Raw genomic sequence first — 27,910 nt, forward strand, 5'->3', positions numbered from 1 at the left:
CCCCACGGACACCCAGACCAGATACCATATATCTTGGTCTGGGAAGATCTAGTTCTCTCCCCGCCTCCGTGGGTCCGGCCCTTTGTTTCCTCAACAGGCACGTCTGCATGCGCTCCAGCACAATCGGAGATATTGGCCCTGAAGAAAACCCCAGACACGGAAAAGTCATCTGCTGCCCCGGACCCGCCAAAGGCGATATATCCTGACCTGCAGTCTGATTTGCTTCTTCTAGATTCCCCACCTCCTTATCCTCCGGCCCTAAATCCCATGTCGCCCCTAGGACCCCCAGCTTCACAACCCTCCACACCAGTAGGGCCACCTGTTATGGCGGAAAGGGGGGGTCCCTCGGCGGGCACCAGAAGCCGGAGGGCTGTTTCCCCGGATTCTACTGCTTTACCCCTTAGAGAATATGGCCCCCCCGATAACCACGGGAATAGGCCCCTTCAATACTGGCCCTTTTCCTCCGCAGATCTTTATAATTGGAAGATGCATAACCCTACTTTCTCTGAAAACCCACAGGCTCTTACTGCTCTAATAGAGTCTCTTGTCTTCTCCCACCAACCCACCTGGGATGATTGTCAACAGCTCCTCCAGACTCTCCTCACAACTGAGGAGAGGCAACGGGTTCTCCTGGAGGCTAGAAAGAATGTGTTAGGCGCCAATGGACAACCTACCCAGTTGCCTAATGAGATTGATGCCGGTTTTCCACTCGTCAGGCCGAATTGGGACTTTAATACCCTGGAAGGTAAGGAGCACCTGAAAATGTATCGCCAGGCTCTGGTGGCGGGTCTCCATGGAGCGGCCAGGCGCCCCACGAATTTGGCTAAGGTAAGAGAGGTAACTCAGGGGCCCCAGGAATCGCCAACCGTGTTCCTAGAACGCTTAATGGAGGCTTTTAGACGATTCACTCCTTATGATCCAACCTCTGAGGAACATAAGGCCACCATAGCAATGGCCTTTATTGACCAGGCGGCCCCTGATATTAGAAAGAAGTTACAAAGGCTGGATGGCCTACAAGGTTTCTCCCTTCAGGACTTAGTAAAAGAGGCAGATAAGGTATATAATAAGAGGGAGACAGAGGAAGAAAGGGAAGAAAGAAAGCAGAAGGAACAAGAGGCTCGTGAGGTAAGACGAGATAAGAGGCAAGAAAGACATTTGAGTAAGATACTGGCCACTGTAGTCAGAGGAGGAAACAGTAGAGACAGAAATAGACAGGAAGGGCGAACAACGGATAGAAGGCGGCCATTAGACAAGGACCAATGTGCCTACTGTAAAGAAAAAGGTCATTGGGCAAGAGAATGCCCTAAAAAAAGGAACGGGGGAAGGCCAACCAGAGATAAAATCTTAACATTGGAAGAGGAAGATTAGGGAAGTCAGGGCTCGGACCCTCTCCCCGAGCCCAGGGTAACTCTTAAAGTGGAGGGGGAACCCGTCCAGTTCTTGGTGGACACCGGAGCCCAGCACTCAGTCCTCCTTCATTCAAAGGGCCCCCTTTCAACTAAAAGGTCATGGGTCCAGGGGGCCACTGGAAATAAGCAGTACTCATGGACCACCCGAAGGACAGTAGATCTTGGGGTGGGACGAGTAACCCACTCATTCTTGGTCATACCTGAGTGCCCATACCCTCTGCTAGGTAGAGACTTACTCTCTAAGGTGGGGGCCCAAATCCACTTTCAACCAGAAGGGCCCACCATAACTGACAACCAAGGGAGATTACTCCAAATCTTGACCATGAAACTGGAAGATGAACACAGGATATATGAAACACCCTCGCCTCCACAAGCTGACATGCAGGATTGGATGACTAGGTTTCCACAGGCTTGGGCAGAAACTGCCGGTATGGGAATGGCAAAATATCGGCCCCCTGTGGTGGTAGAACTTAAAACAACCGCCACCCCAGTAACGGTCCGCCAATACCCCATGAGTAAAGAAGCCCGAGATGGCATCCGTCCTCAAATACAAAGGTTACTGGAATTAGGGATCCTGGTAAGGTGCCAATCTGCATGGAATACCCCTCTTTTGCCAGTTAAAAAGCCAGGAACTAATAATTACCGACCGGTACAAGACCTACGAGAGGTAAATAAGCGGGTGATGGACCTCCACCCCACGGTACCCAACCCCTACAATCTCTTAAGTACTCTTCCACCTCAGCACACTTGGTACACTGTTTTGGATCTTAAAGATGCTTTCTTCTGCCTGAGACTTTCTTCTCTCAGTCAGCCTTACTTTGCCTTCGAGTGGAAGGATCCAGCCTCTGGGATGTCAGGCCAGCTGACATGGACTCGCCTGCCACAAGGATTCAAGAACTCCCCCACCATTTTTGATGAGGCTCTCCACCAGGATTTGGCATCTTATAGAGAATCCAATCCCCAGGTAACTCTACTTCAATATGTCGATGATATTCTTTTAGCTGCTGAAACCCAAGAAGACTGCATCAAGGGAACCGAGAGGCTGTTAACAGAACTGGGAACATTGGGATATCGGGCTTCAGCAAAGAAAGCACAAATATGTCAACGACAGGTTAGTTACCTGGGGTACTTGTTAAAAGGAGGACAGAGATGGCTTTCGGAAAGCAGGAAAGACACTGTTGCCCGGATACCGGCCCCCAAGAGTCCCAAACAAGTTAGGGAATTTTTGGGGACGGCCGGATTTTGTAGGCTATGGATTCCGGGGTTTGCTGAATTAGCAGCCCCTTTATATCCCCTGACCAAAAATGGCATCCCTTTTGCTTGGGGTGATAAAGAACAACGGGCTTTTGACCGAATTAAACGAGCCCTACTATCAGCCCCGGCTCTGGGGCTACCAGATGTTACTAAGCCTTTTCATCTGTACGTGGCCGAGAATAAAGGCATCGCAAAGGGAGTACTAACTCAGAAACTGGGCCCCTGGAATCGCCCGGTTGCGTACCTATCAAAGAAATTGGATCCTGTGGCAGCAGGATGGCCCGCCTGTTTAAAAATAATCGCCGCGGTGGCCGCTTTGGTCAAAGATGCTGACAAACTGACTTTGGGGCAGAACCTAACGATAACAGCCCCCCATGCATTAGAAAATGTAATTCGCCAGCCACCCGACAGATGGCTAACAAATGCCAGGATGACTCATTACCAAGCCCTGCTGTTAAACTCAGATCGTATTAAGTTTACCTCAGCCACAGGACTCAACCCGGCCACCTTGCTACCCGACCCTGACCTGGAAAGCACTACCGTCATCCATGATTGTCAGGAAGTACTGGCTGCAGCACACCGTAGCAGACCAGACTTGATGGATCAGCCCCTCCCCAACGCCGACGTTACCTGGTTTACTGACGGAAGCAGTTTCCTAGAGGAAGGTAAGTGTCGGGCGGGAGCTGCCGTGGTAGACGGGAAAGAGGTCATCTGGGCAGCCACATTACCACAAGGGACATCGGCCCAACGGGCTGAACTAATCGCCATGACTAGAGCATTGGAACTAGCAGAAAACAAAAAGGTAAACATCTATACGGACAGTAGGTACGCATTTGCTACCGCCCATGTCCATGGGGCCATTTACCAACAAAGAGGGTTGCTCACCTCGGCGGGCAAAGAAATTAAAAACAAAGAAGAAATAGTGGCACTGCTAGCTGCCCTCATGCTCCCCACTAAAGTCAGCATCATTCATTGCCCCGGACACCAGAAGGACAATACCCCGGTGACAAGAGGCAACAACATGGCAGATAGGGTGGCACGAGAAGTGGCTCTACGGGAAATCATACTAGAACTATCAGATGAGAGTCCTGGGAAACCAAATGATAGGGGAACAATTACCCCAGCCATAACTAAAGGAACATTATCTCCTCAACAAGCAAAATCCATGCTACAACAGATTCACAGATGGACACACTTGGGAACCAAGAAGATGGTATCCCTATTACATAAGACAGGTTATGATACCTCTGGATTAACCAAAATAGCTGAGCAGATTGCACGAGAGTGCATTCCATGCCAACAGGTAAACTCCCATAAAGGAAAACTTGAGGTCGGAAAAAGGCTCAGAGGAGACCGCCCAGGAGCCTATTGGGAGGTCGACTTCACTGAAATATGCCCTGGAAGGTACGGTAACAGGTATCTTCTAGTTTTTATAGATACCTTCTCAGGATGGGTAGAAGCTTTCCCGACGAAGAAGGAGACAGCTACTGTGGTGGCCAAAAAGATCTTAGAAGAAATTTTCCCCCGGTTCGGGGCACCAAAGGTAATAGGATCAGATAATGGTCCCGCCTTCGTCGCCCAGGTAAGTCAGGGTGTGGCCAAATACCTGGGGACTGATTGGAAATTACATTGTGCCTATAGACCCCAGAGTTCAGGACAGGTAGAGAGAATGAATAGAACTCTAAAAGAGACCCTAACTAAATTGTCCATAGAGACTGGCGGTACAGATTGGACGGTGCTCCTTCCCTTAGCCCTGTTCCGGGCTAGAAATACCCCCTCCCGCTATTATCTTACTCCATTTGAAATACTATACGGGGCCCCACCTCCTCTTTTTACGCTAAGGGAGAAATTAAGTCCTGACTGCCAGAATAACACTGACTTATGTGCTAGGCTGTTGGGACTCCAGTTGGTCCAAAAGGAGGTGTGGTCCCAGCTGGCAGAGGCTTACCGACCAGGAACACCAGCAGAGGCTCATCCCTTCCAAGTCGGAGATTCCGTGTACGTCCGTCGGCACCGAACCCAGACTCTAGAGCCTCGGTGGAAAGGACCATACATCGTCCTGCTCACCACCCCCACGGCTATAAAGGTAGACGGCATCGCTGCGTGGATCCACGCTTCACACGTGAAGGCCGCACCAGCATCTGCAACATCGGAATGGCGAGCCCAAAAGACCAGCAACCCGCTCAAGCTCAAGCTTCTGCGATCATCAGATTTATAACTTTAACTCTGTTACCCCTACTGACTGTGAGTAATTTTAGTCCTCACCTGCCCCAGCATTTAACCTGGCAGGTAATTTCCCAAACTGGAGATGTAATATGGTCTGTTAGCCATACTGCTGCTCCTTGGACCTGGTGGCCAGACCTTTTCCCCGATGTTTGTAAATTAGCCATAGGAGCTCCCAATTGGGACACAGCACACTCCCATGATCGTCAAAATGCCCCATCCATACCCGGTCGGGCCGGCCAATACGGCTGCCAAAACTCGGGTACGCGACAGAAACTTAGCAACCCTACCTTTTATGTATGCCCGGGATTTCATCGCCATAGGTCCCTAAATTATCAATGTGGGGGAAAGGAACATTTTTATTGTAAAAGCTGGGGGTGTGAAACCACAGGAGACACCTATTGGAAGCCCACCTCTGGCTGGGACTTTATTAAGGTGACAGCCAATTATACACACCCAACCAACCCCTTAACTTATAGGCCTGAATGTACTAAATGGTGCCATCCCCTTAAGATCTCTTTTAGTAAACCAGGAAAAAAGGATAAAAACTGGATAAATGGCCATTCATGGGGAATCAGGTTTTATAAAGAAGGATATAATGATGGATTACTAATGACCATCAAACTAAAAATTGAAACCCCTACTCCAGTTCCTATAAGCCCCAACCCTGAGATAGGGCACTCTTTGCTACCTTTGGTCCCTCCCACAGCGTTACCAGAGATAAGAAACCAAACTTCTGAGCCAAAAGGAATAACAATCAAGCCCAAGACCCCCCGGGACCGAATGCTCTCATTGGTCCAGGCGGCTTTTGAGGTTTTAAATGCCACAAACCCGGAGGCTACCAAATCATGTTGGCTTTGCTATGCTGCTCCTCCCCCTTATTATGATGCTATAGGATATAATTCTAATTATAATAATGTTAACACTCCAGATCAATGTCGATGGAAACAAGAAGGAAATAGTAAATTGACCCTGGCCTCAGTATTAGGAAACGGTACATGTGTAGGAACGCCCCCCTCGTCCCACCGACATCTTTGTGCCAATTTAAGCCTCCCACAGGGCTCAGGGTATCTCCTCCCTCCTCCGGATGGATGGTGGGCATGTAACACAGGATTGACCCCCTGCATTTCTTTAGAGGTCCTTAAAGCTTCAACCGATTTTTGTGTGTTAGTTCAGCTGGTCCCCAGACTCATTTATCATTCAGATTCATCCTTTCTAGATGAATATGAGGGCAGAGGAAGGTTTAAGAGGGAACCCATAACACTCACCCTGGCTGTACTCCTAGGACTAGGAATGGCAGCCGGGGTAGGAACGGGTACAACAGCCCTCATCCAACAACCCCACTATTATGATGCCTTAAGGCAAGCTGTAGATGTTGACCTCCGGGCATTAGAAAGTTCCATAACTCAGTTAAAAGAATCCCTCACCTCGCTTTCAGAGGTGGTAATGCAAAACAGGAGGGGATTAGATCTGCTGTTCCTTAAGGAGGGCGGACTATGTGCTGCACTAAAAGAAGAATGCTGTTTTTATATTGATCATTCTGGGGCTATTACCAAAACAATGGACAAACTTAGGGAGCGCCTGGACAAAAGACAACAGGAAAGGGAAAATCAAAAAGGATGGTTTCAATCATGGTTTGATAAATCTCCCTGGCTTACTACTTTAGTTTCCACCTTGTTAGGGCCCCTCATTATTTTATTGTTGCTTTTAACTTTTGGACCATGCATTCTGAATCGCCTGATAGCCTTTATTAGAGAACGCATTAGTTCGGTACAAGTTTTAATGCTAAGGCAACAATACCAAAACTCGCAAAAAGAAACTGAAACTCCATGATTGGAATTAGTTACAAAAAAAAAAAAAAAAAGGGGGGGAATGTGGGGCCGTTAGGGACTTTCCACCCCCTCACTTGTTCCCGTAAACCAATTCTTCTCCCTATCGTGCGCCACTCCTTCTCCCTATCGAAACCAATTCTTCTCCCTATCGTGCGCCACTCCTTCTCCCTATCGAAACCAATTCTTGGAGTTTTTCAGTTGACGGGGACTTGCCAGACAGCGGGTAATTTTCCAGTTGCCCGTAACAGGTATACGCCCTAACCGCCACAATGAACAGACAACTATAACGGCCAGAAGGTGGGACAAAAGTTCCTAAGCCAATGAATTCAAAAGTCACCACATTTACCCAATCATTGTGAGAATATACCCGCCCTATGAATAAATAAACCTATAAAAAGTATGTGATTCCGCTTTTAGGGGTTCCCCATCGGCCTCCTGCGTGAGGTTCAGGGAACCCCGGTGCATCGGCTCCTAATAAACCTCTTGCGTGTTGCAACGGCTCTCGACTCTTGGCGGTTCTTGGGCGAGTTGGAATCCCTCGTAGACCGCTTGGGTCTAACATTATTATGTTATGTTGGCTAGAACTTCTGGTACAGTATTTTTTAAAAAGAGGTAACAGTTCGATTCTTGACTAGCTCCAAATTATTTTTTTAATTATTTATTTATTTTTGGCTGCCTTGGGTCTTCGTTGCTGCGAGCGGGCTTTCTCTAGCTGCGGGGAGCGGGGGCTACTCTTCGTTGCGGTGCATGGGCTTTTCATTGTGGTGGCTTCTCTAGAGCACAGGCTCAGTAGTCGTGGCACAGAGGCTTAGTTGCTCCGTGGCATGTGGGATCTTCCCAGACCAGGGATGGAACCTGCGTCCTCTGTATTGGCAGGTGGATTCTTAACCACTGCGCCACCAGGGAAGTCCACTCCAAATTTTAATAGGGATATTTCTAAAGCTTCACTACTAAATATATTAAGTGCAAGTTTATTTTGTCCCTGTTACTCAAAAATGGATCATTCATATACAATATCTGATTAATATCACAGATAAGTACAACTTGCAAAACTGCAGAGAAACAAATAATAAACATTTCCCCACTCCATATAAAACCTGAACAACAACCTTTAGCAGTAAATTCTCGAAAAAAACTCAGTGTTTGGGGCAAAGAATTCTTCAGCCAAATGAACAGTATTTCCTACATTAAAATCACATTCTGGGCTTCCCTGGTGGCGCAGTGGTTGAGAGTCTGCCTGCCGATGCAGGGGATACGGGTTCGTGTCCCGGTCCGGGAAGATCCCACATGCCGCGGAGTGGCTGGGCCTGTGAGTCATGGCCGCTGGGCTTGCGCATCCGGAGCCTGTGCTCTGCAACGGGAGAGGCCACAGCAGTGAGAGGCCCGCATACCGCAAAAAGAAAAAAATATATATATATATATATTCTTTCTTGACAATGTCGCTCACATTCATCTCCATCTTCCTAGTTCAAATCTCCTTCTCTGTTTCAGGTCTCCTGTTACCACTCACACAATTCCTAACTGGTTCCATTGCCACTAATATCTCATCTCTTCTAATCTTTCTAAATGCCATTGCTAGAGGGGATTTGAGGCTCTGAGTTTACTAGCTCAATATTTTGCAATAGCTCTTTATTGTCTATTTATTAAAGTCCTACCATATTACCTTGTTTCAAAGACCTGAACCATTATGTCCCAATCACCACTGCAGCCTTGCGAAAATTTGCCACACCACGATTTACCTTCAGGAATGCCCAGCTCCAGCAAGATCTGCTGATGAACCACACTCTCTCTTCTTACCTAACAGATGCTACTTGGAATACACATCGCAGTCTAAATGCTCTCTTTTCTGTTCTCCTTCAACATCAGCCTCGTTTATCAATTCACAGTCCTTGTTGCTAGTTCTTGGATAACCTTTCCACTCTACACTGTGTTCTAGTCACACCAGTCTTGCCTCTCCCTCCCTATAGAGTGTCCTGAGAGAGGGAAGAGTCATCCCTCGATTTCAGCCACTCTCTCAACAATATGTAGCACAGTGATCTGCATTAGTATTTGTTGAACTGATGTTTGAGGCATTGAGTTAGAGCCTAAAGATTAGGGGATGGACAGTGCACCCATTTTTTATTCCCTATTCCCAATTAGTTTTTTAAACAGACAAAAAATTAAAATGAACAAGTATTTCTGTGATCCCAAAGTATGGCAATGAAAAATCTCTAAGTACAAAATATAATACAAACCTAGCGAATTTAGTTCCAAGAGGCCTCAATTCTAGATCTTATTAACAATTGAATGCAGAATTTCCCCGAAAAGGCCACCTGATTACTATATTTACTTTCCTGTGCTATTCAGTATTACTAGAAGGCATAAATTAAGTTTGATAAATGAACAAAGAATTGAGTTGGTAATATACTAAGCAAACATTCCACTGACTTTTATATTAAGAAGGAGGGGGAAAAAAACCGAAGCCAAGCACCAATTCCGTAGCTACAAGTGTGGCAAAAACTGAATTAACTATGTCTGAAAATGGATGGCTTCACATTAACTGTCTTTTAAAATAATATTAAGATTATATTAATTACGAAGCCTTTTCATTTTAATTGTCTATAAACAGAAGAGGGTAAATTAATTTTATGTACTTCAAAGAATTTTTATGCATGAATAATTAGGACATTCATTACTTTCAAAAATTACTTTCTTCTGTTATCAATATGTCAGGACTCTCTCACCGTCTTTCTCTTTCACTCACTCTCTCACTTGCTCTGCCTCTGTACGTATATACAAGTAATACACATGTTCTTAAATATGCTTGTGCTTAAATACTCAGGTATGTGACACACGTGTATATAGAAGATGATACATATTGCCCTTAGAGATATTTGCCTACGACTGATAACAAATGGAGGTACAGAATGGGCTTGGCTATCTACCAAGTACTGTAACAGGGAAGAACAAATCTGACTCCATCTTAGATCTGTTCCTTTTACTTTAACCCTTGTGCTTTGTTGCCTGTGCTTAGTCATGCTGGCTCTGCACCTTTTGTAAAAAGAATGTTGCCTATAGCCTGAAATATACAGGATAGCCTATCCTCGGGGCTCTGACCTTTAAGAGTCCATTCATACAGAGGGGAAAAGTTGAAGAACAGAGAATAACATTTGCCTTATTGGAAGTTTAGGGAAACATCACAACCTGACTTACATGGACAGCTGCAAGAACAAAGGATTCCCACACCAAGAAGTCTGCAACAACCAACCACACCTCTCCCTCACCTTGCCTTTAAAAGTGATTTGCTGAAACCCTTCAGGGAGTTTGGGGTTTGAGGGGCATAAGCCACCCGTCTCCTTGCGTGTCCCTGCAATAAACCTTTCTCTGCTTCAAATTCCGATGTTTATGTTTGTTTGGCCTCACTGTGCATTGGGCACACTGGCGTTCAGTAACAGTATCATAAATTAAAAGACAGAACATAACAAGAGAGAATTCCAACCCTGTACTAACCAAAACATGTCACAGGTGCATTCTTATACAGTCCATCTTCATTACTTGTGGATTCCTGATTTGTGAATTTCTTACTCATTAAAATGTATTTGTAACCACAAAATCAATACCTGTGCTTTCACGGTCATTCACAGACCTGCACAGAGTCACCTGTCATGTTCCCACCTGAGATAGGACAGGGCGATTCTGTCTTCTTGTTTAAGGTCTCATACTGTAAACAAGAGCCCTTTTCATGGTCTGGTTCGTGCCACGTTTTTCTCATGTGTGTGCTCTCTGTTGGTGATTTTGCTGTTTAAAATGACCCCCCTTCCCTGTGTAGTGCTGAACTGCTGGCTAGTGTCCCTAAGCCTGGGAGGGCTGTGACATGTCTCACAGAGGAAATACATGTATTAGACGCATTTGTTCAGCCATGAGTTAAAGTGCTGTAGGTCATGAGTTCAATGCTAATGAATCAACAATACGTATCGAATAAGGTTTTGAAAAACAAAATTATGTACTGATCACTTGACAAAAATGTGGTGACCAGAGGCTCAGTAGAACCTCACCCTGTATTTCCCCTAGGAACACTGTTCAGTATCTGCTAATTCAGTATTCATGGCAACTTTAGAGAACATAACTCCCGCACATAATGAGGATCAACTGTACATCACGCACACACACACAATCACAGACTCACATACACATACATACATGGAATAGAATAGTCTGAAATAAAGTTACAAAATTAAATAAGCAAAAGATAGATAATGTTTTTAAAAATCACTTTTCTTTAGCACGATAACTCTGCCTGCTCAAAATCAGTATGTTTCAGTCAAGCTAATATTTCTCTGGTAACTTTTAAGATAGAAAACAGTCCTAAAAGAATCTCAGGAAAGAAAAAAAGTCATTTGGTCGCCACAGTAAATGCATGTTAAATGCTCTAATAACCACAATCTTAGCATTTTCAGATCTTTCTAGAACTTTCCATCTCTGCAGTGTTCTCCCTTAATCTAGAACATCCTCATTCCCTGCTTGCAGAGCCCCATACTGTTTAACTGGCTATTTCCAGTAGAGCAAATACTCAATATAGACAATGGCCTCCAGCCTAAACAACTCCTTGAATTTATGTTCTAAAGTTCTGTTAAGATAAATGAGATTGTTTTCATCTATAATTATGCAAAATTTTCTCTGTTAATTAGCAGAATAATGGAGAAAATGTGGTCCTTAAAATTTATCATAATTTAGATCATTTATCAAAATTAAGTCATTTGTCATTAATTAGATTTATCATAATTAACTCTTCAACGTATCACAAGATAATTTTGTCATTATTAATATTATAGCTGGTACCATGCTAGAAACAATATAAAACAACTTACAGAGACAGTACTCATCCACAGAAAATGGTTAGATTTTAAAGTTATTAGCAGGCATTTTTTACTGTAGTTCCTTTATAGCTATCTATCTCTCGATACACATGTAAGTGCTTTTATATACAGGACAGCTATTTATAAACAGCGGTCATCATTTCTATAGAAGTGGTATAATGTGATTAAGATCACAGAGTTTGTGGTCAGCCAAGGCAGTGCTCAAATTCCAGCCCTACTATTTAACAAGTCACCTAAATTCCTTAAACCTTAATTTCCTCCTTAGTAAAAATCTCTTGATTCTAATTTTTTTTAAAAAAACTTTGAAAATGGGAAGCTTTTTGAAAGCTTAGCACAAATTCTCTTATTTGCAAACCTCACCTGAACTGATGTGAGGTTACTTATATTCTTAATGTTTCCCATATTGTGTGAATAATAATATGTTTTGCTGCAGAAATATTAATATGTTTGGGAGAGATAAATTAGAGTTCAGGATTAACATATACACACTACTATATAAAAGAGATAAAAAACAAGGACCTACTGTATAACACAGGGAACTATACTCAATAATAACCTATAATGGAAAAGAATCTGAAAAAGAATTGTATAACTGAATCACTTTGCTGTACCTTTGAAACTAACACAACATTGTAAATTAACTATTTCTCGGTAAAAAAAATATATTAATATGTTTCATTACAGGGTGCCACCCCAGACTCCAATAGGGCATTAGGTAACATCTAGTACATGCATCATATTATCTTAACTAACGTCTGAAAAATTCTTAATTCCAAGATCCATCTATCCCCGAGGGTTTTGGATAAGGGGTTGTGGACGAGTAGTACTCAATTTGAAACTGCTGGGACGAATACATGACAATATTTGAAAAGTACGTATGTGTACTTTATGTATACGTGACTACATAATATTAGACCACATCACTCTAGCCCATATTACCTTTGGCCCAACAAAAGGAGGAAAAAAGAAAACATGGAAATTCATTGTGTTCATTAAACTATCTCAAGTCGGCCTTCAACCCACCCGTATCATAGTGAGTCCCTGCCTGCCCAGGTCCAGGTCTGTCCTCTTCCTTTCCCTGGCCACCTGCCTGCCCCATCATGCCTGCTTGACTTCCTTTTTCAAATACAGTCTGTCTTTTCCTTCAAGTTCTATTGCTCCCTCAGTCATCAAGATCCTTTTCGACTCAATCAGTGCCTCCCATATCTCTAATTACGCTTGCATATAGAAGAATAACCCACATCCTACTGCTCCCCAAGACACCCTCATACACATACACACACAAAAAAACCCACATGATCCAAAGGGACCCATCAAGATTGCTTTCCATCCAGGTCTATAGAAGACAATAAAATATATGAAGAGCTGGCTTCCATTCATGTCTATCTACAATGTTTTCTCCCAATACAGCCAAAGTGATAATACCACTCTGTTCCCCAAAACCTTATACTGGCTTCCTGTTTCCATTTGAACACAATCCAAACTCCTTTCCTCCATGGCCCTATATGGCCCTGCATGATTCAGCTGTTGTTATCACTCACAACTTGCTTCATATCACTCTCCCCCTCATGAACTATCTGCCTTGGACATTCCTTCCCTACCCCTAATCTTTCCATTGCTGGTTTGTTCTCATTATTTAAGTATTAGCTTAAAGGTCACTTTTAAAGAGCCTTTTTATGATCATCCTATCTAAAGAAACAACCTCTTTTCCCCTTGTTTACCCTTCTTCTCCCTTATATTTTCTTAATATTGTGTATCTCTCTCTTAACTCATGTTGTGTGTTTAGGGTTTCCTCCCACCCTCACCATCAGAATAGAAGACTCATGAGGGAAGGGGCTTTTCCTGAATCTTTCACACCTATATCCCTAGTACCTGGAACGGTGTCTGGCATATAGTAAGTGCTCAGTAAACATTTATTGAATGGATCATTGCTCTGACTTGGCAAGAAGTTAATAAATATCTGAATTTACAAAAATAAAAGCACCACTCTAAAAAAGCTTACAGTGTCTCAGACAAGACAAGTTATACATATTACAAAGTAGTACAGAATGATGTAGAATGAAGTACTATGTGTACTGGGGAAAAAGGGAGAGATTCCTGTAAGCTAAAGAGGTTAGGGAAGGTACCTTTCAAGAACAGTGCTTTGTCCATGTTTGTATGCCCACCCCCAACTGGAATGTTGCTGGATGAAGTTCTGTAGGCTCCTAGGAAGAAAAGTCACTCTACGGCCAGGATGTGACTACCCGCAAAGACAACAATAGTTTCATGCCATGTGGAATACAGATATTTAACTTAGTGTCAATTATGTATTACTTTTGGATATTGGAACCTTAACCCAAATCCCAAAACACTGATTCAATAAGGTACTTTTAACTTGCCAAAATGAAAATTAAAAAATGATTCTTCTTCCCCTCCATTGTGTCCACCTTCAGGGATGGCTACTAAAGGCCATTTCTGCTTCAGAGGGCAAAAAAGGAGATTCTAACCTAAGAGAACAGTGGTGCCCAACGGAACATGCAAAACAGCCAGTATAAGGCTTAGAACTCAACCAATAATCAAGGGTGTTAGTATCTAATTGAAAAAGAATTCATAGAATATTCTTAGAGAACAATTTCTACCAAGGTACCAAGGTAGACACGGCCTCTCATGAGAAATCTGGAAGACTCAGAATCATGTTTTAAACCTTGATTTAAACCTTGATTGATTTTTATTTAAAAATCAATATTCCTGTTTTTTATTGAGTCTTCATTATGTTTTCATTTTTCTGCTTTTGCTTAACCTCAACGTTACATTGTCCACAATGTATTTCCTTAGAAAATACTTAAAAGTTATCATTTTAGTCACCGTTGTCCAAGCAAATCTCACAACTTCTAAGATATTTACTATTTTAAACATAAACATCATTTTCCATGGAATAAGAGTCTGGGTAGAAATGACATTTCCCGTGGAATAAAAGTCTACATAGAAAAGACACATTAGAGTCTCAAAGTCAAATATTCTCTCAATTTCACTTATTCACCTACAGAATGAACATGACACTGGATAAAAAGCATGGGTTCTAACCAGCTATGTGACCCTGGACAAGTCATGTTGCCTTTCTAAACCTCATTTTCCTTATCTTCAAATAAGAAGCTGAAACAGGATAATTCTTCAGGTCTCTTTTAGTGATTTACCAGAGAAGGCCTTCTGAATCTACTTGACAGTAAAAACAGAGTGAAATATTAGAGGACAAGAGGTAAACAAATATTTCACCCCCAACTCAGCAGCACACATTTTCTGAGAAAATCCTAATAATAGGAAACAAGTCCAGAGGAAGTACTGACATCATGATTTGAAATTTTATCATTTTAGGTAGCATTATTTGTAAACAAGCTAATGTAGCTAAATTGATCCTAAACTCCCACACAGCTGCTGAAAGTATATTATTAGTTGAGGAAATTGTCTAAGGTGAAGTCTGTACTGTATGAGAAGTGTACTTGAATTCAAATGTAAATATAAATAGCTCACAGGATTTTTTTTCCCCTCTGAAATGTCAGAGAGTGTATTAGAAGAACCAATTTACAATCAGCCTTTATGTTTAATTGGATAAACATATGATCCACAGAAAAATCAAGACAATAAACCAACTTTAATATTAGAAGTGATCAAAGGTGATAATACAGTATTTCCAGAAGAAACATACTAGAAAGTATGGCAGAATTAGTCTTTATGTTCTCATGGAGTTTACAGAAAATATTATTATAAAGTGGCATCTCAACTATTTAGAGTCACTTGAAGTATTCATTGCCATTATAAAATAAAAGAATGAGCACAGAAAAAAGTGTGTGATAAAATAACAAAACAGTTATTCTGCATGTGTTTCAAATCATGAACTTCTGCAAGTTCATATATTTTTAGCTAAATGTGAAGAGAGTATTTCTAAATTACTATATTTAGAACAAGCTAATCCATTATAAAATGTATGGACTCTGAAAGTATTTATCCCAGTGTGGGGATGTCCTTTAAAACTCATGACACTTCATCTGGGGTAAGGAGGCCAGATTCACCATCAGAAAAAAGAAGGAGAAGGAGAAGGAGAAGAAGAAGAAGAGAAGAAGAAAGCACATTCTCATGAATAAGCTGGTCAAAGACTCTATAAAATAAAACATAAAATGATTAGTGTCTAATTCAAAGGGGACATTAGCATATTACTTTCTTTTGCAATTCTTTTCACTAACAGAAACAAAACGATTATAGATAGACTCAAAAATTCCTTTTCTTAAAGAAAACAGGCATAAAATTCTTACTATATAGAAGTCAAAATAATTCAAATGTTATATGTTTCTCCATTGTAAGTCTCCAGACTTTATTATTGGAAATAGCACTCATATTCATCACCTAGGCTGGACATCACCTCCTTGAGGATAGTGAATATTTTTATTAATTACATTCTAAAACATGTAGTAGATATCAGGCAGATTGAATAAGAAACATGCTTTAAGACACAATGGGAAAATCAGCTCATGAAAACATGAAAATTCAGTTTTGATTTAGTTCTGAAGGTTGAGAACATAAAAAAAATCAATATTCCTTAAAAGAGTGAAGGAGATCCCAATTAGGGCTTTTCAAGTACATCCTTGACTAGTGACTGTCTTGCCTGATTTCACCCAAGGTATTTTTCCATTTCCCTAAAAGTAGAGGGGGTCCTGAGATTTACGAACTTGCCAGGAGAACTGCAGAAACTTAATTCTTAATGTCTGTAGAATCCTTTGGAGGCATTTTTAATATGATTTTTGAGGAAATCACCATATTTTTTTGTTTAAAAAGTTACTCTGTTCAACTGTATTTGAAAATATACAGAAAAAAATCCTTAAAATACCATTGCCTTCTAAAGCCTAGTACCAAGATCAGAGGTAAAGATGTCAAACACTACTGAGCTGAGGGAAGAAACCACGAGATGCAGCCTGGACGCGAGGCCATGGAAGAGGAAGGAGGAAACATTACCTGCCTCAGGGTATCTACCCTTCATCTTTTCCTTTCTCTCTTTATTTTTTTAGGCACAGAAGAGAGAAGAGAGAGAATGAGATGATGTGAGGGTGGTGGTAGGGATATTGTGCGGAAGGAATCACAGTGGTAATGGGAGGGAAGCAAGGAATGTGAGTCTAATACACAGGTGCTAGATACTAGCAGATAAAGCAGAAACTAACACATCATTATAAAGCAATTATACTCCAATAAAGATGTTTAAAAAAAAAGATCAATAACATTGTCTGTGGGAACTTTGGGATGTCAAACCTCATAAACAGTTGCTGAGAATTTGTGCACACTTAAGTCCTGGGGAAGCAAAGAGAATTATTTTCTTTGAGGATGAATTGCAATATATAGAATATGCAGTGGTCAAGAGAATCATAGTCATATGTATAATTCCTTCCTTCTTAGGTGAATTTATTTAAATATTGGTCTAAATGTTCTATCCTTTTCTCACGAATTATCCACTGTAAATAGCTCAGATTAATGACTCAGTGTGTCCTTCTGCCATGATACCTACGTCCACACAGTTTGTGCCTTTCTCCCCTGCTCCCTCTTCTCTAAATGCTTTATCTCTATGAGCCTCATCTGCGCACGCACACAGCAAAGTTACCTGTGAGCTATTCTTCTAGATTTCAAAACCCATTTCAGCGTCTCACTTTATAGAGACCACCAAAAGCCTTCCTCACTCTGGGTTCATGAGATATTTCTCATTTTTCTCTGTAAACTTGGCTATGGAAGCACTTCTTTGCCCACTTCAAAAAGTGTCACAGATACTAATTTAAAAGTATACATGCAATTGTTTAAGTGAATTTAGTGATCAGAGGAGATCTGTTATTCACAGCATCTTACTCCTGATAGGCTCATTTATTTATAGATTCAAGCTACCGAATATCTATGTGAAAACTGAAGAAGAACTGAAGGAAAGCCATGTATCTTTGCCATTTGCATCCACCCTCAAGAAATGACAACTTGAAAAATACGTTGCTAGGAGGGATCATTCATTTTTCCCTGAATCTTAGTTTCTAACCCTCTAGTCACTGAAAAATAAGCAACCTTATAGAAATGAAAGAATAAGAGCAAAAAATATGAGCTGCATCCTCCAAAGGACCTAATTTAACCTAGAAAACTCTAAGCCAGTGAAAAAGTCTCTCAGAAAGCAAAAAAAAAAAAAAAAAAACAAGTTTTCTTAAAACTTATGTTTATTTATATGACGAATTGTTCCAAAAAATAAATTATTCATGTGGCTCACAGAAATATATATAATTTATAAAAACAAATAAATGAGGACATTAGAACAAGTAAGACTAATAAAGAGGCTATGTGGCTGGGAATAGTATCTTTCCTTAAAATACATGCCACAGGGACTCATAGTCTTGCTAAAAGACGTTGAACATTCAGCTTTGAGCATTCTTAAGCCAGTTTGTTAGACGCAAGCTGTCTACGAGGGATTCCAACTCGCCCAAGAACCGCCAAGAGTCGAGAGCCGTTGCAACACGCAAGAGGTTTATTAGGAGCCGATGCACCGGGGTTCCCTGAACCTCACGCAGGAGGCCGATGGGGAACCCCTAAAAGCGGAATCACATACTTTTTATAGGTTTATTTATTCATAGGGCGGGTATATTCTCACAATGATTGGGTAAATGTGGTGACTTTTGAATTCATTGGCTTAGGAACTTTTGTCCCACCTTCTGGCCGTTATAGTTGTCTGTTCATTGTGGCGGTTAGGGCGTATACCTGTTACGGGCAACTGGAAAATTACCCGCTGTCTGGCAAGTCCCCGTCAACTGAAAAACTCCAAGAATTGGTTTCGATAGGGAGAAGGAGTGGCGCACGATAGGGAGAAGAATTGGTTTACGGGAACAAGTGAGGGGGTGGAAAGTCCCTAAAGGCCCCACATTCCCCCTCTTTTTTTTTTTTTTTTGTAACTAATTCCAATCATGGAGTTTCAGTTTCTTTTTGCGAGTTTTGGTATTGTTGCCTTAGCATTAAAACTTGTACCGTACTAATGCGTTCTCTAATAAAGGCTATCAGGCGATTCAGAATGCATGGTCCAAAAGTTAAAAGCAACAATAAAATAATGAGGGGCCCTAACAAGGTGGAAACTAAAGTAGTAAGCCAGGGAGATTTATCAAACCATGATTGAAACCATCCTTTTTGATTTTCCCTTTCCTGTTGTCTTTTGTCCAGGCGCTCCCTAAGTTTGTCCATTGTTTTGGTAATAGCCCCAGAATGATCAATATAAAAACAGCATTCTTCTTTTAGTGCAGCACATAGTCCGCCCTCCTTAAGGAACAGCAGATCTAATCCCCTCCTGTTTTGCATTACCACCTCTGAAAGCGAGGTGAGGGATTCTTTTAACTGAGTTATGGAACTTTCTAATGCCCGGAGGTCAACATCTACAGCTTGCCTTAAGGCATCATAATAGTGGGGTTGTTGGATGAGGGCTGTTGTACCCGTTCCTACCCCGGCTGCCATTCCTAGTCCTAGGAGTACAGCCAGGGTGAGTGTTATGGGTTCCCTCTTAAACCTTCCTCTGCCCTCATATTCATCTAGAAAGGATGAATCTGAATGATAAATGAGTCTGGGGACCAGCTGAACTAACACACAAAAATCGGTTGAAGCTTTAAGGACCTCTAAAGAAATGCAGGGGGTCAATCCTGTGTTACATGCCCACCATCCATCCGGAGGAGGGAGGAGATACCCTGAGCCCTGTGGGAGGCTTAAATTGGCACAAAGTTGTCGGTGGGACGAGGGGGGCGTTCCTACACATGTACCGTTTCCTAATACTGAGGCCAGGGTCAATTTACTATTTCCTTCTTGTTTCCATCGACATTGATCTGGAGTGTTAACATTATTATAATTAGAATTATATCCTATAGCATCATAATAAGGGGGAGGAGCAGCATAGCAAAGCCAACATGATTTGGTAGCCTCCGGGTTTGTGGCATTTAAAACCTCAAAAGCCGCCTGGACTAATGAGAGCATTCGGTCCCGGGGGGTCTTGGGCTTGATTGTTATTCCTTTTGGCTCAGAAGTTTGGTTTCTTATCTCTGGTAACGCTGTGGGAGGGACCAAAGGTAGCAAAGAGTGCCCTATCTCAGGGTTGGGGCTTATAGGAACTGGAGTAGGGGTTTCAATTTTTAGTTTGATGGTCATTAGTAATCCATCATTATATCCTTCTTTATAAAACCTGATTCCCCATGAATGGCCATTTATCCAGTTTTTATCCTTTTTTCCTGGTTTACTAAAAGAGATCTTAAGGGGATGGCACCATTTAGTACATTCAGGCCTATAAGTTAAGGGGTTGGTTGGGTGTGTATAATTGGCTGTCACCTTAATAAAGTTCCAGCCAGAGGTGGGCTTCTAATAGGTGTCTCCTGTGGTTTCACACCCCCAGCTTTTACAATAAAAATGTTCCTTTAGTTATGGCTGGGGTAATTGTTCCCCTATCATTTGGTTTCCCAGGACTCTCATCTGATAGTTCTAGTATGATTTCCCGTAGAGCCACTTCTTGTGCCACCCTATCTGCCATGTTGTTGCCTCTTGTCACCGGGGTATTGTCCTTCTGGTGTCCGGGGCAATGAATGATGCTGACTTTAGTGGGGAGCATGAGGGCAGCTAGCAGTGTCACTATTTCTTCTTTGTTTTTAATTTCTTTGCCCGCCGAGGTGAGCAACCCTCTTTGTTGGTAAATGGCCCCATGGACATGGGCGGTAGCAAATGCGTACCTACTGTCCGTATAGATGTTTACCTTTTTGTTTTCTGCTAGTTCCAATGCTCTAGTCATGGCGATTAGTTCAGCCCGTTGGGCCGATGTCCCTTGTGGTAATGCGGCTGCCCAGATGACCTCTTTCCCGTCTACCACGGCAGCTCCCGCCCGACGCTTACCTTCCTCTAGGAAACTGCTTCCGTCAGTAAACCAGGTAACGTCGGCGTTGGGGAGGGGCTGATCCATCAAGTCTGGTCTGCTACGGTGTGCTGCAGCCAGTACTTCCTGACAATCATGGATGACGGTAGTGCTTTCCAGGTCAGGGTCGGGTAGCAAGGTGGCCGGGTTGAGTCCTGTGGCTGAGGTAAACTTAATACGATCTGAGTTTAACAGCAGGGCTTGGTAATGAGTCATCCTGGCATTTGTTAGCCATCTGTCGGGTGGCTGGCGAATTACATTTTCTAATGCATGGGGGGCTGTTATCGTTAGGTTCTGCCCCAAAGTCAGTTTGTCAGCATCTTTGACCAAAGCGGCCACCGCGGCGATTATTTTTAAACAGGCGGGCCATCCTGCTGCCACAGGATCCAATTTCTTTGATAGGTACGCAACCGGGCGATTCCAGGGGCCCAGTTTCTGAGTTAGTACTCCCTTTGCGATGCCTTTATTCTCGGCCACGTACAGATGAAAAGGCTTAGTAACATCTGGTAGCCCCAGAGCCGGGGCTGATAGTAGGGCTCGTTTAATTCGGTCAAAAGCCCGTTGTTCTTTATCACCCCAAGCAAAAGGGATGCCATTTTTGGTCAGGGGATATAAAGGGGCTGCTAATTCAGCAAACCCCGGAATCCATAGCCTACAAAATCCGGCCGTCCCCAAAAATTCCCTAACTTGTTTGGGACTCTTGGGGGCCGGTATCCGGGCAACAGTGTCTTTCCTGCTTTCCGAAAGCCATCTCTGTCCTCCTTTTAACAAGTACCCCAGGTAACTAACCTGTCGTTGACATATTTGTGCTTTCTTTGCTGAAGCCCGATATCCCAATGTTCCCAGTTCTGTTAACAGCCTCTCGGTTCCCTTGATGCAGTCTTCTTGGGTTTCAGCAGCTAAAAGAATATCATCGACATATTGAAGTAGAGTTACCTGGGGATTGGATTCTCTATAAGATGCCAAATCCTGGTGGAGAGCCTCATCAAAAATGGTGGGGGAGTTCTTGAATCCTTGTGGCAGGCGAGTCCATGTCAGCTGGCCTGACATCCCAGAGGCTGGATCCTTCTACTCGAAGGCAAAGTAAGGCTGACTGAGAGAAGAAAGTCTCAGGCAGAAGAAAGCATCTTTAAGATCCAAAACAGTGTACCAAGTGTGCTGAGGTGGAAGAGTACTTAAGAGATTGTAGGGGTTGGGTACCGTGGGGTGGAGGTCCATCACCCGCTTATTTACCTCTCGTAGGTCTTGTACCGGTCGGTAATTATTAGTTCCTGGCTTTTTAACTGGCAAAAGAGGGGTATTCCATGCAGATTGGCACCTTACCAGGATCCCTAATTCCAGTAACCTTTGTATTTGAGGACGGATGCCATCTCGGGCTTCTTTACTCATGGGGTATTGGCGGACCGTTACTGGGGTGGCGGTTGTTTTAAGTTCTACCACCACAGGGGGCCGATATTTTGCCATTCCCATACCGGCAGTTTCTGCCCAAGCCTGTGGAAACCTAGTCATCCAATCCTGCATGTCAGCTTGTGGAGGCGAGGGTGTTTCATATATCCTGTGTTCATCTTCCAGTTTCATGGTCAAGATTTGGAGTAATCTCCCTTGGTTGTCAGTTATGGTGGGCCCTTCTGGTTGAAAGTGGATTTGGGCCCCCACCTTAGAGAGTAAGTCTCTACCTAGCAGAGGGTATGGGCACTCAGGTATGACCAAGAATGAGTGGGTTACTCGTCCCACCCCAAGATCTACTGTCCTTCGGGTGGTCCATGAGTACTGCTTATTTCCAGTGGCCCCCTGGACCCATGACCTTTTAGTTGAAAGGGGGCCCTTTGAATGAAGGAGGACTGAGTGCTGGGCTCCGGTATCCACCAAGAACTGGACGGGTTCCCCCTCCACTTTAAGAGTTACCCTGGGCTCGGGGAGAGGGTCCGAGCCCTGACTTCCCTAATCTTCCTCTTCCAATGTTAAGATTTTATCTCTGGTTGGCCTTCCCCCGTTCCTTTTTTTAGGGCATTCTCTTGCCCAATGACCTTTTTCTTTACAGTAGGCACATTGGTCCTTGTCTAATGGCCGCCTTCTATCCGTTGTTCGCCCTTCCTGTCTATTTCTGTCTCTACTGTTTCCTCCTCTGACTACAGTGGCCAGTATCTTACTCAAATGTCTTTCTTGCCTCTTATCTCGTCTTACCTCACGAGCCTCTTGTTCCTTCTGCTTTCTTTCTTCCCTTTCTTCCTCTGTCTCCCTCTTATTATATACCTTATCTGCCTCTTTTACTAAGTCCTGAAGGGAGAAACCTTGTAGGCCATCCAGCCTTTGTAACTTCTTTCTAATATCAGGGGCCGCCTGGTCAATAAAGGCCATTGCTATGGTGGCCTTATGTTCCTCAGAGGTTGGATCATAAGGAGTGAATCGTCTAAAAGCCTCCATTAAGCGTTCTAGGAACACGGTTGGCGATTCCTGGGGCCCCTGAGTTACCTCTCTTACCTTAGCCAAATTCGTGGGGCGCCTGGCCGCTCCATGGAGACCCGCCACCAGAGCCTGGCGATACATTTTCAGGTGCTCCTTACCTTCCAGGGTATTAAAGTCCCAATTCGGCCTGACGAGTGGAAAACCGGCATCAATCTCATTAGGCAACTGGGTAGGTTGTCCATTGGCGCCTAACACATTCTTTCTAGCCTCCAGGAGAACCCGTTGCCTCTCCTCAGTTGTGAGGAGAGTCTGGAGGAGCTGTTGACAATCATCCCAGGTGGGTTGGTGGGAGAAGACAAGAGACTCTATTAGAGCAGTAAGAGCCTGTGGGTTTTCAGAGAAAGTAGGGTTATGCATCTTCCAATTATAAAGATCTGCGGAGGAAAAGGGCCAGTATTGAAGGGGCCTATTCCCGTGGTTATCGGGGGGGCCATATTCTCTAAGGGGTAAAGCAGTAGAATCCGGGGAAACAGCCCTCCGGCTTCTGGTGCCCGCCGAGGGACCCCCCCTTTCCGCCATAACAGGTGGCCCTACTGGTGTGGAGGGTTGTGAAGCTGGGGGTCCTAGGGGCGACATGGGATTTAGGGCCGGAGGATAAGGAGGTGGGGAATCTAGAAGAAGCAAATCAGACTGCAGGTCAGGATATATCGCCTTTGGCGGGTCCGGGGCAGCAGATGACTTTTCCGTGTCTGGGGTTTTCTTCAGGGCCAATATCTCCGATTGTGCTGGAGCGCATGCAGACGTGCCTGTTGAGGAAACAAAGGGCCGGACCCACGGAGGCGGGGAGAGAACTAGATCTTCCCAGACCAAGATATATGGTATCTGGTCTGGGTGTCCGTGGGGTCCTGTGTTAAAGACCCTAGACTTGACTAGCCCAACCTTATCTAACAAAAAAGATCCTTCGGGTGGCCACCCTGTCTGAAATGTAGGCCACTCAGAGGTACACAGCGTTTGCCATTTTCCTTTCCTTACTTCTACCGAAAGGTTGTGGGCCCTAGCCCTAACTTCGGTCCAGTGGCTTAGGGTAAGAGAAAGAGGAGTCGTCATAGTTTGTCCCATTGTCGTCCGTCAAAAGAAAGATAATAGTACAGAAAAACAATAAAATTTCAAAAGACACACATTGATATTGCCGCCGCGAACTTAAACCCGAAACCAACTCAAATTCAGATGGCAGCTTATATAACCTGCCAGAACCAGCCGCCGCGAACTTAAACCCGAAACCAACTCAAATTCAGATGGCAGCTTATATAACCTGCCAGAACCAGATGAAGGGGAGATAAAATTTGTTTCTCCTTCCAGATGGACCACCAGGGCGTCCCCCGGGGCCCGTGGACACCAGCTTTCGGCACGTCTGCCTAGCCAGGAGTCCAATACAGATTCCACAGCAAGCCGGTTCACACGGCTTTTTCCTAATGGCGGCTAGCAACAAACAAACGACAAACAAACAGACAATTGGGCTCGAGCCTACCTGATACCTCCGACTCCCGATGTTCTTGTGACCCGGGGGCGAGTGGGGATCCCGGACGAGCCCCCAAATGTTAGACCCAAGCGGTCTACGAGGGATTCCAACTCGCCCAAGAACCGCCAAGAGTCGAGAGCCGTTGCAACACGCAAGAGGTTTATTAGGAGCCGATGCACCGGGGTTCCCTGAACCTCACGCAGGAGGCCGATGGGGAACCCCTAAAAGCGGAATCACATACTTTTTATAGGTTTATTTATTCATAGGGCGGGTATATTCTCACAATGATTGGGTAAATGTGGTGACTTTTGAATTCATTGGCTTAGGAACTTTTGTCCCACCTTCTGGCCGTTATAGTTGTCTGTTCATTGTGGCGGTTAGGGCGTATACCTGTTACGGGCAACTGGAAAATTACCCGCTGTCTGGCAAGTCCCCGTCAACTGAAAAACTCCAAGAATTGGTTTCGATAGGGAGAAGGAGTGGCGCACGATAGGGAGAAGAATTGGTTTCGATAGGGAGAAGGAGTGGCGCACGATAGGGAGAAGAATTGGTTTACGGGAACAAGTGAGGGGGTGGAAAGTCCCTAAAGGCCCCACAAGTTCACGGAAAAAACACAAGCCATTTCACATTCCAAAATCTCTTCCCCATCTAACTCTCTGGTATTGGAAAATGTTGTAAATTCTTTAAGCCTGAGAAACGATTACATTATATAAGATATTATACTTTGGGAGCAATTAACATTTAATTTAAGTGATACTAAATTATAAATTGTGTGTGTGTGTATCTATATGAATGTACATGTTGGGATAGAGTTTGGGGAACTGTTAAAGAAGGGAAACAAAGAAATAGGAGGTTACGAGCACAGCAGATGCACCTTACCTAGCCCCAAAAGCTTCCTCAGGCTTCTTTGTGATTCCACCCTTCTCCATCCCCTCCCACTCCTAAGCAAACACTGACTGGCCAGAAGCATTTTAAAATTCAAGTTAGTGTAACATTGTTCTATAGATAACTCTAGGCTTGTGGCACTCAAGTTATCTCCAGCATCAATAGCCATGACCCCTCACATAACAAGAAACCATTATGGGTATTTATTCCAACAAGGGAAGTAAATTCCTGGACAATCCACTAACTACTGTTTATAAATCACTGCCACTTTGTAACTTTCTGAATTGAGTTTCCCAAATGGTGTGTTCTTAAAAAGCACAAAAGTGGTTTATATCTCAAAGTGAAGTCAACCATAACCATTAAGATCTTAATCCTAATAAACTGAATGCCTTACAATTTAGCTCCAATTTTTTGTCTTTTTTGGTACGCGGGCCTCTCACTGCTGTGGCCTCTCCCACTGCGGAGCACAGGCTCCAGACGCGCAGGCTCAGCGGCCATGGCTCACAGGTCCAGCCGCCCCACGGCATGTAGGATCTTCGTGGACCGGGGCACGAACCCGTGTCCCCTGCATCGGCATGCGGACTCTCAACCACTGCGCCACCAGGCAAGCCCCAATTTTTTGTCTTTTTAATTAAACCCAGACTGCTTCGTAAAAACAAAATGTGTAAATTCCAGCTTCACTACCTGTAAAGTGTGTGACTTTTGGCAATTTATTCAGCCTTCCTGGGTTTCAATTTCCCCATCCACGAACTAGGAATAAAAACATCTAGCTTGCAGTATTGCAGAGATTAAATAAACTAATATAGGTGAAAATACCAAACATAGCATTGGGTTCACGGTTACTCACTAAATGTCAATTCTCCTCCCTTTTTCTTCTTTCAAAGGAAAATCAGAGTAAAGTTGAAGGAAGAACACGGGTTTTGCAACTGAAGGATGAGAATAAGAGTCCGTCCCTTTCATGTACCAGTTTGAGACAAAATATTGAGGCTCTCTAGGGTCCTCTGCGTCCTCTTCTCTAAAATAGGGACAATAGCCCGTCAGGATGGCTCCGGCAAAGAAGCGCGGCGAGAAGAGGAGGGCCGGTCCGCCATCAAGGAGGTGGTGACCAGAGAATACACTGTCAACATTCACAAGCGCATCCCTGGAGTGCCTTTCAAGAAGCGTGCCCCTCGGGCGCTCAAAGAAATCCAGAAGTTTGCCAGTAAGGAAATGGGAACTCCAGATGTACGCGTTGACACCGGGCTCAACAAAGCTGCTGCCCCAAAGGAATAAGGAATGTCCCATACCGTATCCGTGTGCGGTTGTCCAGAAAAAGTAATGAAGATGAAGATTCACCAAACAAGCTCTATACGCTGGTTACCTATGTACCTGCCACCACTTTCAAAAATCTACAGACAGTTAATGTGGATGGGAACTAACTGCTGATTGTTCAGTAAAGTTATAGAACGGCAAAAAATAAATAAATGACAATAAAAATATTTAGGAATAATCACAGGCCAAGAGCGACCCAAGTCACTTCCATTCAAGGTATCTGGTATAACAAAATTAAAGAGATAGCAAACAGTGTTATATAAACACATGAAAATTTATTTTAATATTTATATTAACAATTACAAAGGGGGGATAATATTTTCCCCAACTTCATCAATCTACCTCAGAAGATAGTATCACAAGTAAATTGTATAAAAAGTCTAACTTAAAGAAATTTGTACTTGGAGACCTAAGGAGGTCAAAAAGCAGTATTTCAAAGAGCTGTGAATATCTTGTTATGAGGTGGGCATAACATAGGATGACTTGGGGATTCCTTTGAAAGTGAAAATAGGTATCAAAGAATAAAATTGTATAACTATTAATGTATTTACTTTTTTTTTTTTTTTTTTTTTTTTTTTGCGGTACGCGGGCCTCTCACTGTTGCGGTCTCTCCCGTTGCGGAGCACAGGCTGCGGACGCGCAGGCTCAATGGCCATGGCCCACGGGCCCAGCCGCTCCGCGGCACGTGGGATCTTCCCGGACCGGGGCACGAACCCGTGTCCCCTGCATCGGCAGGCGGACTCTCAACCACTGCGCCACCAGGGAAGCCCTGTATTTACTTTTTTATTTTTGACTAGTTCTACTATATCAGTGAACCTATAACCTTTCTTTCTTCCAAAACTATTTTGAAACATAGCATTATTTCTATGAGATAGTATCTATATATTACCAGTAAATAAAATAAGCACCTAAGCACAATGATTTTTCAGTATATTTTCACATATTTGTCATGTATTTAGCCATATTTGTCTATTACACCAAGTTGCTGGTATTATTCTAAACAATATCTCTTTTGTATCTATATATTATTTAAATTTTTTCCATAAAATTGCCTGTAATTTTCCTCAACGATGTATTTTATGGTAAATAAATTTGAAATTGTGGGCATCTTCAGTTAACTCTTTGCTATAGACCATGAAAAGTTTTCATTGAAAAGATACTCTGTAGTTGCTGAAATACCTTGTAGACATGACAAATTCTGCTACACAGAGGATATTCTCAATCCTATTTGTCCCCCAAATTTTGCTGCATTGACAATATCTCAATTCTATATGTTGAAAAGTGTAAATATTTCAGTT

General features: G+C 43.3%; 1 protein-coding gene and 1 pseudogene across 1 annotated transcript in view; one reads left to right on the forward strand and one right to left on the reverse strand.

Annotated features, from left to right (window-relative positions):
* The window catches only part of KCNH8 (potassium voltage-gated channel subfamily H member 8), a 401,601-nt gene that overhangs the window by 358,581 nt on the left and 15,110 nt on the right, over positions 1 to 27,910 (reverse strand). The gene's annotated exons all lie outside the window — the stretch shown is intronic.
* LOC116753054 lies at positions 26,344 to 26,719 on the forward strand (annotated as a pseudogene).

Source organism: Phocoena sinus, chromosome 4 (genome assembly GCF_008692025.1).
Source record: "Phocoena sinus isolate mPhoSin1 chromosome 4, mPhoSin1.pri, whole genome shotgun sequence".
NCBI lineage: Eukaryota > Metazoa > Chordata > Mammalia > Artiodactyla > Phocoenidae > Phocoena > Phocoena sinus.